General features: G+C 34.5%; 1 long non-coding RNA gene across 1 annotated transcript; it reads right to left on the bottom strand.

Annotated features, from left to right (window-relative positions):
* Positions 1-2,372: 2,372 nt before the first annotated feature.
* Positions 2,373-7,779, bottom strand: LOC140011473 (uncharacterized). The gene is made up of 3 exons (XR_011818651.1): positions 7,184-7,779; positions 3,365-3,427; positions 2,373-2,740 (listed from the first exon to the last, which is right to left on the bottom strand). It is a non-coding gene; the product is annotated as an uncharacterized lncRNA (long non-coding RNA).
* Positions 7,780-10,234: the final 2,455 nt, after the last annotated feature.

Below are 10,234 nucleotides of genomic sequence, written 5' to 3'. Positions count from 1 at the left end.
GCTAAGCTTTTCTTATCTACCTTTTACTTGTGATTTAATATGAGTTCATGCAATGATTTATAATCTTTATTATTTAATTGCTTATTATGAGCTAAACTTTTAGATCTATGGAGTAAATGAACCTTTTGGTTCCATAATATGAGTTGAATGTGATTTGTTCTTGTTACCTCTTATATTAACTTGTCCATTTATGCATACTTATTATTTGTTGTTATTTGATCACTAATAGCAAGTTTTCAGTTATTGTTACTCAATGAAAATTGGTAATAATGATGGAACAAGATAAGTGGAATTTAAGGAGTAGGTTCACGAGAATAGAAGTACCCCTTAAGTGGATTTTCTTACCATTTCATGAAGCAAAATGACTAGATTTAGATCTTTACCATGAGAATAGAAAAGACTGAGCTAGTTGAAGCTATACATCATGAGAATGAGTTTTTGGTAATGTTGGAAATGAATCCTTAGTTAAACAAGAGGTAAAACTCATTCACTTGTGATAAGTGCTTGTTTTCCATATTTATGTGTGGTTCTTTTGTGTATTTTAGTGTGTTTTCATTCAAGTTCAAGTCGAAGAACTAGGTTTTTAGTTAAGTTTTGCATTTTGGTGGTTAAGTGAGAAAATTTGCATTTCTATGGACTTCAGAGTGCAAATTTCATGTTTTTATAGGTTTTGATAATCCAATCATCAATTGAAGGGAAGGAGAAGATACTTGCAAGATTGTTGATGATTTGAAGTGAAAATCATGTGACATAAAAGGACCAAGGGATGAAATGCAAACAAGAAACAAGAAGAAAAACATTAGTAGCAATGATATATATTGGTACATTGGCTATAACTTGAGTTGCAAAACTTGGATTGAGATGATTCTTATACCATTTTAAAGCTAAGAGGAAGAGATACAGTTCTTTGAAGACAATAAAATCCAACTCTCACGTTTTCATAGAAAATAGGCTAAATTACTGAAGTGCTTTTCTCCTACCATGCTTTCTGGCTAGTTATTAGTATTTTGGCCATAACTCAATCCCCTAATTTCCAAATGACTTGATTCTTGAACTATTGGAAAGCTATCTCAAAGGGTTACAACTTTTCTATTTCACACAAAATCTAATTAAGCTTTGTTCATGGGGAAATTTTCATATACATCTGGACCCGGGTTCCTGGATGGATTGTAGGCAAAGAGTAGAAGACTAATGAAAAACAAAGCCAAATGAGGGATCCGCGGACGGATCCACGGACCTCAAGTCCGCAGATCACCATATGGATCCTCTTTGAAGGCTATTTTTGAGCAATCCCTCAACAGAAATAGGGGAGAAATTCGGCAACAATCCATGTGCAGATTATCGGCCGGATTCAAGTCAAAAAAGCAGCGCAACTTGTGCAACTTGCACAATAATTGAGCCTTCCTTTTCCCTATAAATGGGATTTCTCTTGGACGATTTTTGCAGAGAAAAAGAGGGATAAAAACACCATCAAAATGTAGATTTAAAACTAGAAATCCTTAGTCTTCTTAGTCTAGGTTAGATTAGTGTAGGATTAGTTTAAAGTCAGGGGGTTATTCTTCAATTCTTGTATTAGCTCAACAAGGGAGCAAAAGGAGATGAAGATGGAGAAGTTGAGCTCTAGTGATAAGGGTTTGATCTTTTCTAGCACTTTAACTCTTGTATTTGTTCCTTTATTAGTTTTAATACAAGATTGGATTGTATTTTCATTTGCTTTATGTTTAGCTAAAGTTTCATGCCTCGAGTTGGAAGAACTTGCTATGATTTGTTTGTGAGATTTTCTTGGGAGGTTGATGCTATTGCATTGAGTTAGTTATGTAACACTTTTGTTCTTACAATCATGATTAACTGGCCATTAATTGTGATTATTTGAAGATATTAGATTATCAATGAAAGTTGTAATTCAAGTTGTAATTCAATGTTAGTTCAAGGAAGTGCTAATGTGACGACCCCATCTTCTCCTAGGGCATACCCTAGCAGATAGTGGATCGCCTGCTTGGCTCTTGTCATGGCTCATTAACTAACATTAACTTCAGAGATAATAATACTCATTAATCATCCAAACATCCATTCTTAATACTTCTTAGTAAGACAAAAGTTTTGTCCACTACGAATTACAAAAGTAAATCATCCAAACGTTCATTCTTAAGTACATCACCAACTAGTGTAAAATATAAATCTATCCATTAAGAGATACAAAATACAGGTCTTAACATCAATATATAACATTAGACCTCCCAAAACACTCTAACTCTACGTGATCGTCCTTCAAACTTCAACTTCTGTAAGGAAAACAAAGCTCAAAGGTTGAGCTAGAGCTCAATGAGGTTTTCCGAACAAGTAACATTCAATAAACACTTAAACCAATAAAATTAAGCAAGCAATGAACATTTCACTGTATATTCACTTTCAAAAGGATACTGAGTGTGACAGCCCCACCTTCCCCTAAAGCGAACCAAAGGGTTTGGCAGGCCGCCTGCCCAACTCTCGCTGGGATTCAGTCATATCTCAAGTAAAATCGGAATAAAACTACAAGAACAAGTATAATAACTATCCAAAACTTAAAGAAAAACTTATATACATTTCTATCTCAAAAGGGAGTACAAACTCAAATAAACAAAGGTTCTCAATTCTTCATACATCCAATCCATGCCAAACGCTAGGGCGAGAACCATTACAAAAATTCAAAGAATTAGACTAGGCTAGTCTATACAGAGCTCTCGTCCTTGCTCGCCTTCCCCTGTTAAAAAAAACAGGAATGAGCCAAAAGCTCAGTGAGGTTCCAAACACATAATCAAACAATAAATCCAATGTATTAACCATAGATAACCAATAATTCAAGAAACATTTACAATATAAAGCGATAATCACACATTCATTAAAAGGATACGTGCTCACATGGAGCCATTCGTTGATTCATTCTCCTTTCATTTCTTTATTCCTCCAATCATTTGAAAATGCATTTTGTAAGTAAAAACCCTTCATTTACATTATCACTCATTCATTCATTTCATTTCACCCCCTTCGGGACGTTGGCCGGACTCCACCAGACAACAAGGTAATACTCGAGTATACCAAACATTCACCCAGGGTCACTAAATCGCCCAACCAAGTCTGCTTCTGACTCGAGTCGATCGATAACGAAGGGCAGGGTCCAATTCAGCCGAAAGGCTTACATTCATGCACAAGTAACATTTAAATCATTGAATCATTGAAAATTTCACATTCATTTAGGTCGAGTGCAATAAAATACACACTCGCCTAGAAAACTCGTTTTGGCAATCATAGAACGCATTTTACATATTATCAATCATTCATAACAAGCCATATAATCAAGAAAATATAACAAACAAGAAACACTCACCTATTTACGCAAAATAACGTCCAAAATATCCTTCCGGATAATACCCTCAGTCACCGATGAAACCTAAGATTAAGCAAGAGAAAATATTACAGTTCATCTAGCAAAAACAATTAGGTGAAAACAAAGAAACCCGCCTAATGACGAGTAGAACGTATAAAGATGACTTTAAAGGTGAAAAGAGGGCATTTGGATCTGAGGACGGGAATAACTAAGGGTTTCACAAACCAAACACAAAACTAAACTCAAAAGGGTTGTAGAAAATTCCAACGGAAAACACTTGGATTGAAGACAAAGCAAAATCCAACTAGATAGGCTAAAGAAATATTTTTCTGAATCGTTTATGTGGCTCAAAATCAATATAGATTCAAATAGATATTATATAACAAATGTCTTGATAAAAATCATGTGAAAAGGAGGACAAAATACCGTAATTTCACACTTAAAACCTCACTTGAAAGTAGTTTTCTCGTGGCCGAGAAAACCCTAATTCATACCTCTTTATTTTGGTAAAGAGTAAGTAAACATTTGAAATTTCAAACTGAAGAGGTATCATGTTTTAAAATGGTAAAACGGTCATGATATTCACCAAGCGAAAATATATCAGTTCAAATAGGAATGTAGCTCCTCGAACACCCTTCGAGAGAACCGACGTAATTTTCAATGAAGTATGTCCAACTCGACACAAAATCACATTTCTAAATCCACTCTAACTCACTCAAATTACAAGAAAATAAACAGACAGCATTTCCCTCCCTAAATTCTTCACTTTCACCCTACAATCAAATACCTATTCTCATAGCAATTAACCACAATCACACATACGTTCATAAACAATAAAACACATCCAATTAGGCCACAATACCCTTCAATCAAAGCCAATTAGAAGCTTAAGAACCAACTATAAGAAAGCCCCAAATTAAACCCTAAAACCGGAATTTCTGCACAAATCAGAAATTTTCCGCAAACAATCGCAATTAACGCACAAAAGCTCCATTTAACACAATTTAGAGCTATCAATCCAAGGCCAACCATAGCCATCATGTGAAAACAGAAAAATTCCCCAAAATCAGAAAATTACCATACTACTACTGTAACCCAAGAAATCTTTCACAAAACTACACATTTAACCACTATAAACCACTACTATACAATTATTAGAAGTAAAAGAGGGGTTCTTGACAAGTTACCTTAGAAACACTAGAAAGATGATAGCTTAGTACTTCCCCCTCCAAAATCACTCCACTAACACCTTTAATCCTTCTTAGCTAGCACTTGTACGGAGTAGTTTGTAATTCCACCAGTTAAAACTCAAGATTTGAGCAAAAATTGAAGCTAGAAAATGAAGAGCTTTCTTGGTTTCTCTCAAGACAGCCAGCCAAGTAAGGAGCAAAAATGAAGCTATTTTGGTCAAAAAGCAAGATAAGAATGAAAGACATAGCCGGTCAAAGCTGGTGGCTGCCTGTGACACGTCATAATCCGACCGGAATCTAGCCGGATTCAGGGCAGAACGAAAACCCTTTTTTTTTTTTTCAAAATACACCAGCAATCCGGCCAAGAACTGGCCGGATTTGGTCCTCACCTTTTCCACCAAAAGTTTTTCTTCTTTTCCTAGTTCAAATGCTGCGCTCATCCGTACTTCCAACACATAGACATATATACATATCTCACACCATTTACACTTGATACACACTATCACACATTCACATATATGCAATGAAAACCCTCCTTAGAAATCGATAGCATTTTTTTTCATTTTAAAAAGGAAAATGAGAATAAACAAAATGCTGAGAAAATGTGAAAATTTTAGGGTTCTCACACTGAGCTCATTAGGAGCCACTTATATAACACTGTATATAATTCGCAATACAATAACTCATTCAATATAAAAGGTTACAAACTTCTTCAGGGAGTCATTTCAATATCATTACACATTCCGCCAAAATCACCCCCTTATGTCCTCCAAAACAATAAACAATCCCCTACATTCATTAATCAGTTCAATAATCTCCAAATCACCCCCTTATATCCTCCAAAACAATAAACAATCCCCCTACATATATTAATCAGTTCAATACTCAAGTATACCGAAACATTTACCCAAAGTTCCATCCTATCCAACCAAGCCCTTTGCTGGCTCGAATAGTTCGTTGAACAGAGGTTTTTGGGTCCCAGTTCAGCCGGTGTGGTAAAGTACACATACGGCTTACATTCATGCACACTTATAGTAACATTTGGTCAATTATCAACCTTCAAACTCAACTAAGCCGAGTACGATAAAGTACACTCCCGACTTAGAAGGCGAGGGACAATTGAGATACACTTTACAATGAATCACTAGCAATATTCCATAATAAACACATTTATCACATAATTTCACTTAAGTGAAACATCAACAGTTTAGACACACAAATCCGGAAACACTCACTCCAGTCAAAAGTTACACTTTGATCTCAGGATTGCTCTTGCACACCACCACTATCTCCTGAGACAAGTTTATAACTCTGAAGTGAATATACAATTTGTATATGGTCACTTATTATTTGTTACCTTATGATTTAAACTACTAAAGTCAAGTTTTGGCTTATAAAACAAGATATAACAAATCAAGCAACCTATCTCACATTTCACTTCAAGACTTATCAATTTAATCAACTCAAACCAGGGAAATATTCATGTATACTAAGTTTAAAGGCTTGTGAGATGTTAAGTCTAAGATTAAACCATTTTCTATCCAATACTCAAGGATTAAGGGAAGTAGACTTTTCATTCCTTCCATTTCAGATTAAACTAGATTCTAGTTTGTATATTCTTCCAATTTGTTCCACTACACTAGCCCCTCAAGTTTTAAGTTCTTTAAATTGTTCATGAAGACAAGGTCAAGATGTTATAAGCTTTTTTATGTATATAATTACAACAAGTTATCTTAGAATTTCCAAAAACATCATGGAAGACTCAACTTTTCACTGTTTCGGCCAGCAAGCAAAATTTCCAGCAATATCACTTCAAAATTTTCAACAAATTTCCACCTTTTAATTGCTTAAACACTAAACACTTAGCTTATTTTCTGTCCAACCTAAACCAGAGCACATAACACACAATTCCAGAAAATAATCTCATTAAGGGCCTTAACTAATTCTGCCATCAACTAATTACAATTTCCAGCAGGTTTCTTTGACATTTCCAGCCAAGATTACCAATGTTTTTTTACAAGTTTTGTAGATAAATATCCTATAAGACCAGAGATGAACATATTCCATACATCCCTAGTGAAATTCCTCCCAAAAGTTTCAAATAACCAGCTGCAACTCCAGCTTCCTACTCTCGACCCCCAAAAGATTTTCTAGCAAGTGTCCAGCCTTTAATTAATTTCCTCAGCAAGGTTCACTTTTTTTAACTAAAGTCTAACATTCATGTCCATATATGTGAACTAGAGGGTGTATATCAGTCATGCACATAAGAAACAATCAGAAAATATCAGCTTAGCTCATCAATATCGCATAACAGCTTCCATTGAGCATTTCCAGCACTTGGTCAGTATTTTAATCTAGATTTCTTCAGCCAAACCTCTTATAAACTTAAGGTAAATGTATAACATACGTTTCCTATCATTGGTTTCCACAAATTTCAGTCCTAACATGAGATAACAAGCTGCAACTCAACAGCAAGCTCTCGGTTCTTGCAAATTTCAGTCCAGCAACTATTCAATCCAAAAATCAGAATTTTTTCTCGGTCAAAACTCATTTTTCCTTGCTAAAATTTTACATGCAGCTTAAATATTCGATTATACTAGATAAGTAAGAGATTGTTGCAGAATTTTACCTCCTTTTTCCCTTTAGAATCTGTAATTGCAGACTGCTCTAACTTTTCTGCTTCGGTTCTCCCAAAACTGCACCCGACTCTCCTTCTCTCTTCTATCTACTTCACTGTCATTCGGTTGAGGCTGGTGGGTGAAGTATACCACCAAGATTTCTCTCCCTCTCTCTCACTTTTGGCTCACGGTTTCTGCTATCAAAATGAATCAGCCAAGTTTCTCTCTCTGTTTTGATTTGGTTTAATACGGTTTGTTAGATATGAGGTTGCAGGCTGGAGAGATGTAGCTAGCAATTGCCTAACTCTCTCCCTCACTCTCTCTCGGTTGCAAGCTGAAACAAAGAGGAACCAGAAAATATTCTTCCTCTCTCTCGGTTTTACCTCGGTGTGGATTGGAAAGAAAAGAGTTGAAGCTTTGCTTCTCCTCTCGGCCACCGCCCAAATATATTGGCAGATAGTTTCTCCTGGTTTTCTCTCGGTTGCCGCTTGGACTTGGCAAATTGTTGGCCGCTGCTTTCTCCTTAGTTTTCTCTCTTTGGTCACCGCCTAACTTAGCAAATAATTGGCAGCTAATTTCTCCTCTTATACTCATTTATCTCGCTGTTTGGAAGACTTAAGAATCAGAAGAAGATTATACCACTCGGTGGTCAATGTTTCCAATCGGTGCTACACAATTCTAAGCTACTCCACTCAGGCCAAACTCCAAATGTTTCCTTCCCTCGGTTCCTGCTTTAAAAATTTTGTTAGCTTATTTTTGCAGGCTGCATGGTAGTTCAACCGAAGCTCAAGGTTGATTTGGTCTTTTAACTTTAGCTCATTTGCTTGCTAAGGGTTTGTAGTTCTATTATCTCAAGCATTGACTTCAAATTTCATTTGTTCTAATTTGTATACCCTTGAAAATTCTCTTACATTTAGCTAGAAGATTTTCACACATTTGGTTTTTAAGTAAATTAACTAGACATGTTACTTATTGAACTATATAGTATGTGTTACGTGTCTAGTAATATTTACAAATGACATAAATTACGATATGCATGCCATATATTTATTTAATTCATAAAATTTTTCTACACTATTCTAGGATATTTTCTAAATTTTCAATTTTATAGGAATTCAATTAGGCATTTAATTTAACCATTTATTCGTTATATGTAATATTTCTAATATCAAAGTAAATAAAATAAAATAAATGCAAAGCATACATATAATTTTCTCGAGTTCTCACAGCTAAACTTAGGGAGCACACTCACAAGAATAGAGGTGTACCTTTGTGGCTTGTTTTATATTAATTTCATAGAAATTCATGAACTTGTAGCTAATTTCATAACCACGAGAGTAGGTATGGGTTGGTTATAAGTATAGTTAATTCACTATGAGAGTAAGTTTCACGAGCATAACGAAATTAAACTATAACTAACCAAGGTACTAGTGTTCAATTACCCAAGTAATCTTGTTAGCAAGGAGTGGTTAAGAATTCCATTCCCTAAGAGCTTTCTATTGTAGTTTTCACTTCATTTTCTCGTATATTTGTAGCTTAGAGTTACTTGACTTCCATTTATGAGTGTCTAGATAATAAAGGAGTTCAAATAGTGTCGGTAATTGATCACTCTTCTCTGTAGGATCGACCTTTAATATCCTATAATCAAACATGACTTGTACACTTGTAGTTGTGTGTGGGGTATTTAGGAAGTTACAAATTTAAAACTTGAGACAAAGATTATTTTTATATACACACCCCACACCTATCAACTTGTATTATTGGATCATAAGTGGATTCTACACTTTAGAACTTACATCTTTACTGAATTTTCCCCAAATATTTCTCTTTATAAGTTGGTTAGTTTTTTTTTTCAAAAATAATATTTTATTGAGAATGGGCCTGGACCCCAAACAAGAGATACAACTTGAAATAGCAATAAACGGGAAGCACTACTCCCTTACGCAATGTTTTCAGAACCGGACCGGACCGGCCGGTTCGACCGGTTGGACCGCGAACCGGCCATGTCACCGGTCCGGTCTAATGCTAAAGCCGGAAGTTCATGGAGAACCGTTGAAACCCGGATGAACCGGACGAACCGTGCGAACCGTTAAGAACCGTGAACCGGCGGTTTTTTAAATTCTTCAACAAAATATCAAGAATGGTGTAGCTAAGATTCGAACCTGGGTCTCCAAGTTTAAATATGACAATCTTACCGCTAGACTGTACTTAAGTTTGTTGAGAATTCTACTTGACTAAAAAATATATTAAAACATCAAGTTCTTCTCTTATTTTTTTTTTCAATTTTTTCTTCTTAACCATTTTTAACCCAAATATTCATAACAAGATTTTCTCAAGTCTTCACCATTATTATCAGGTTATTATCTTTAACAGATTGTAAACAAGTTGAAAATTTCAACTTTTCTTGTTTTCCAACATTTTAGTAAGTTTAATTTTTTTCTTTTCAAGGTTTTTTTCTATATTATTATCTTTAGTTGATTTTTTGCATTTTCTTCTTTTTCCCCTCAATTTTCATATGTTTCCCTCATTTTTGTTTTATTTTTATTCGATTAATTAAGGATGAAATTTTTGCAAAAGTAGTACACATCCGTGTAGGAATTGGGTAGGAATTACAAATAATAACATTGGGTTGGTCAAAAATATGGTAGTTGGCACATAATCGAAGCTATTGATAATTGAATTTAAAATAATTAATGGTATAGGATCATTGAATTTAATATAACATGTTAATTAATAATGTCTAGTAGCAATTAATTTTTTATGTGTTTAACTGTATATTTGTTTTTCAAAAATTTTTAGTTTTTTTTAGTTTGAGCAATTAGATTTATATTTTTATAATAAAATTTTAACCTTTTCAGCTTAAGTTGATGAAATTGTGAAGGTGGTGTGGTTGCTTATCATGCCACTGATAAAAGTTTGCTATTCAAATAGTTTGTCTTAACTTGAACTCTTTTATGGATTTTTTTAAGGGTTGTAAAAGAATTTCAATATTTAATTTATTTATTTTTTGTGTTTTTATTTGTGATAATTGGTGCACATTTGGATTGTATCTATTTATGTTT

Source organism: Coffea arabica, chromosome 7e (assembly GCF_036785885.1).
Source record: "Coffea arabica cultivar ET-39 chromosome 7e, Coffea Arabica ET-39 HiFi, whole genome shotgun sequence".
Lineage (NCBI taxonomy): Eukaryota > Viridiplantae > Streptophyta > Magnoliopsida > Gentianales > Rubiaceae > Coffea > Coffea arabica.
Note: the sequence above shows the minus strand (reverse complement) of the source record. Positions and strands in the feature narration are given on the sequence as shown.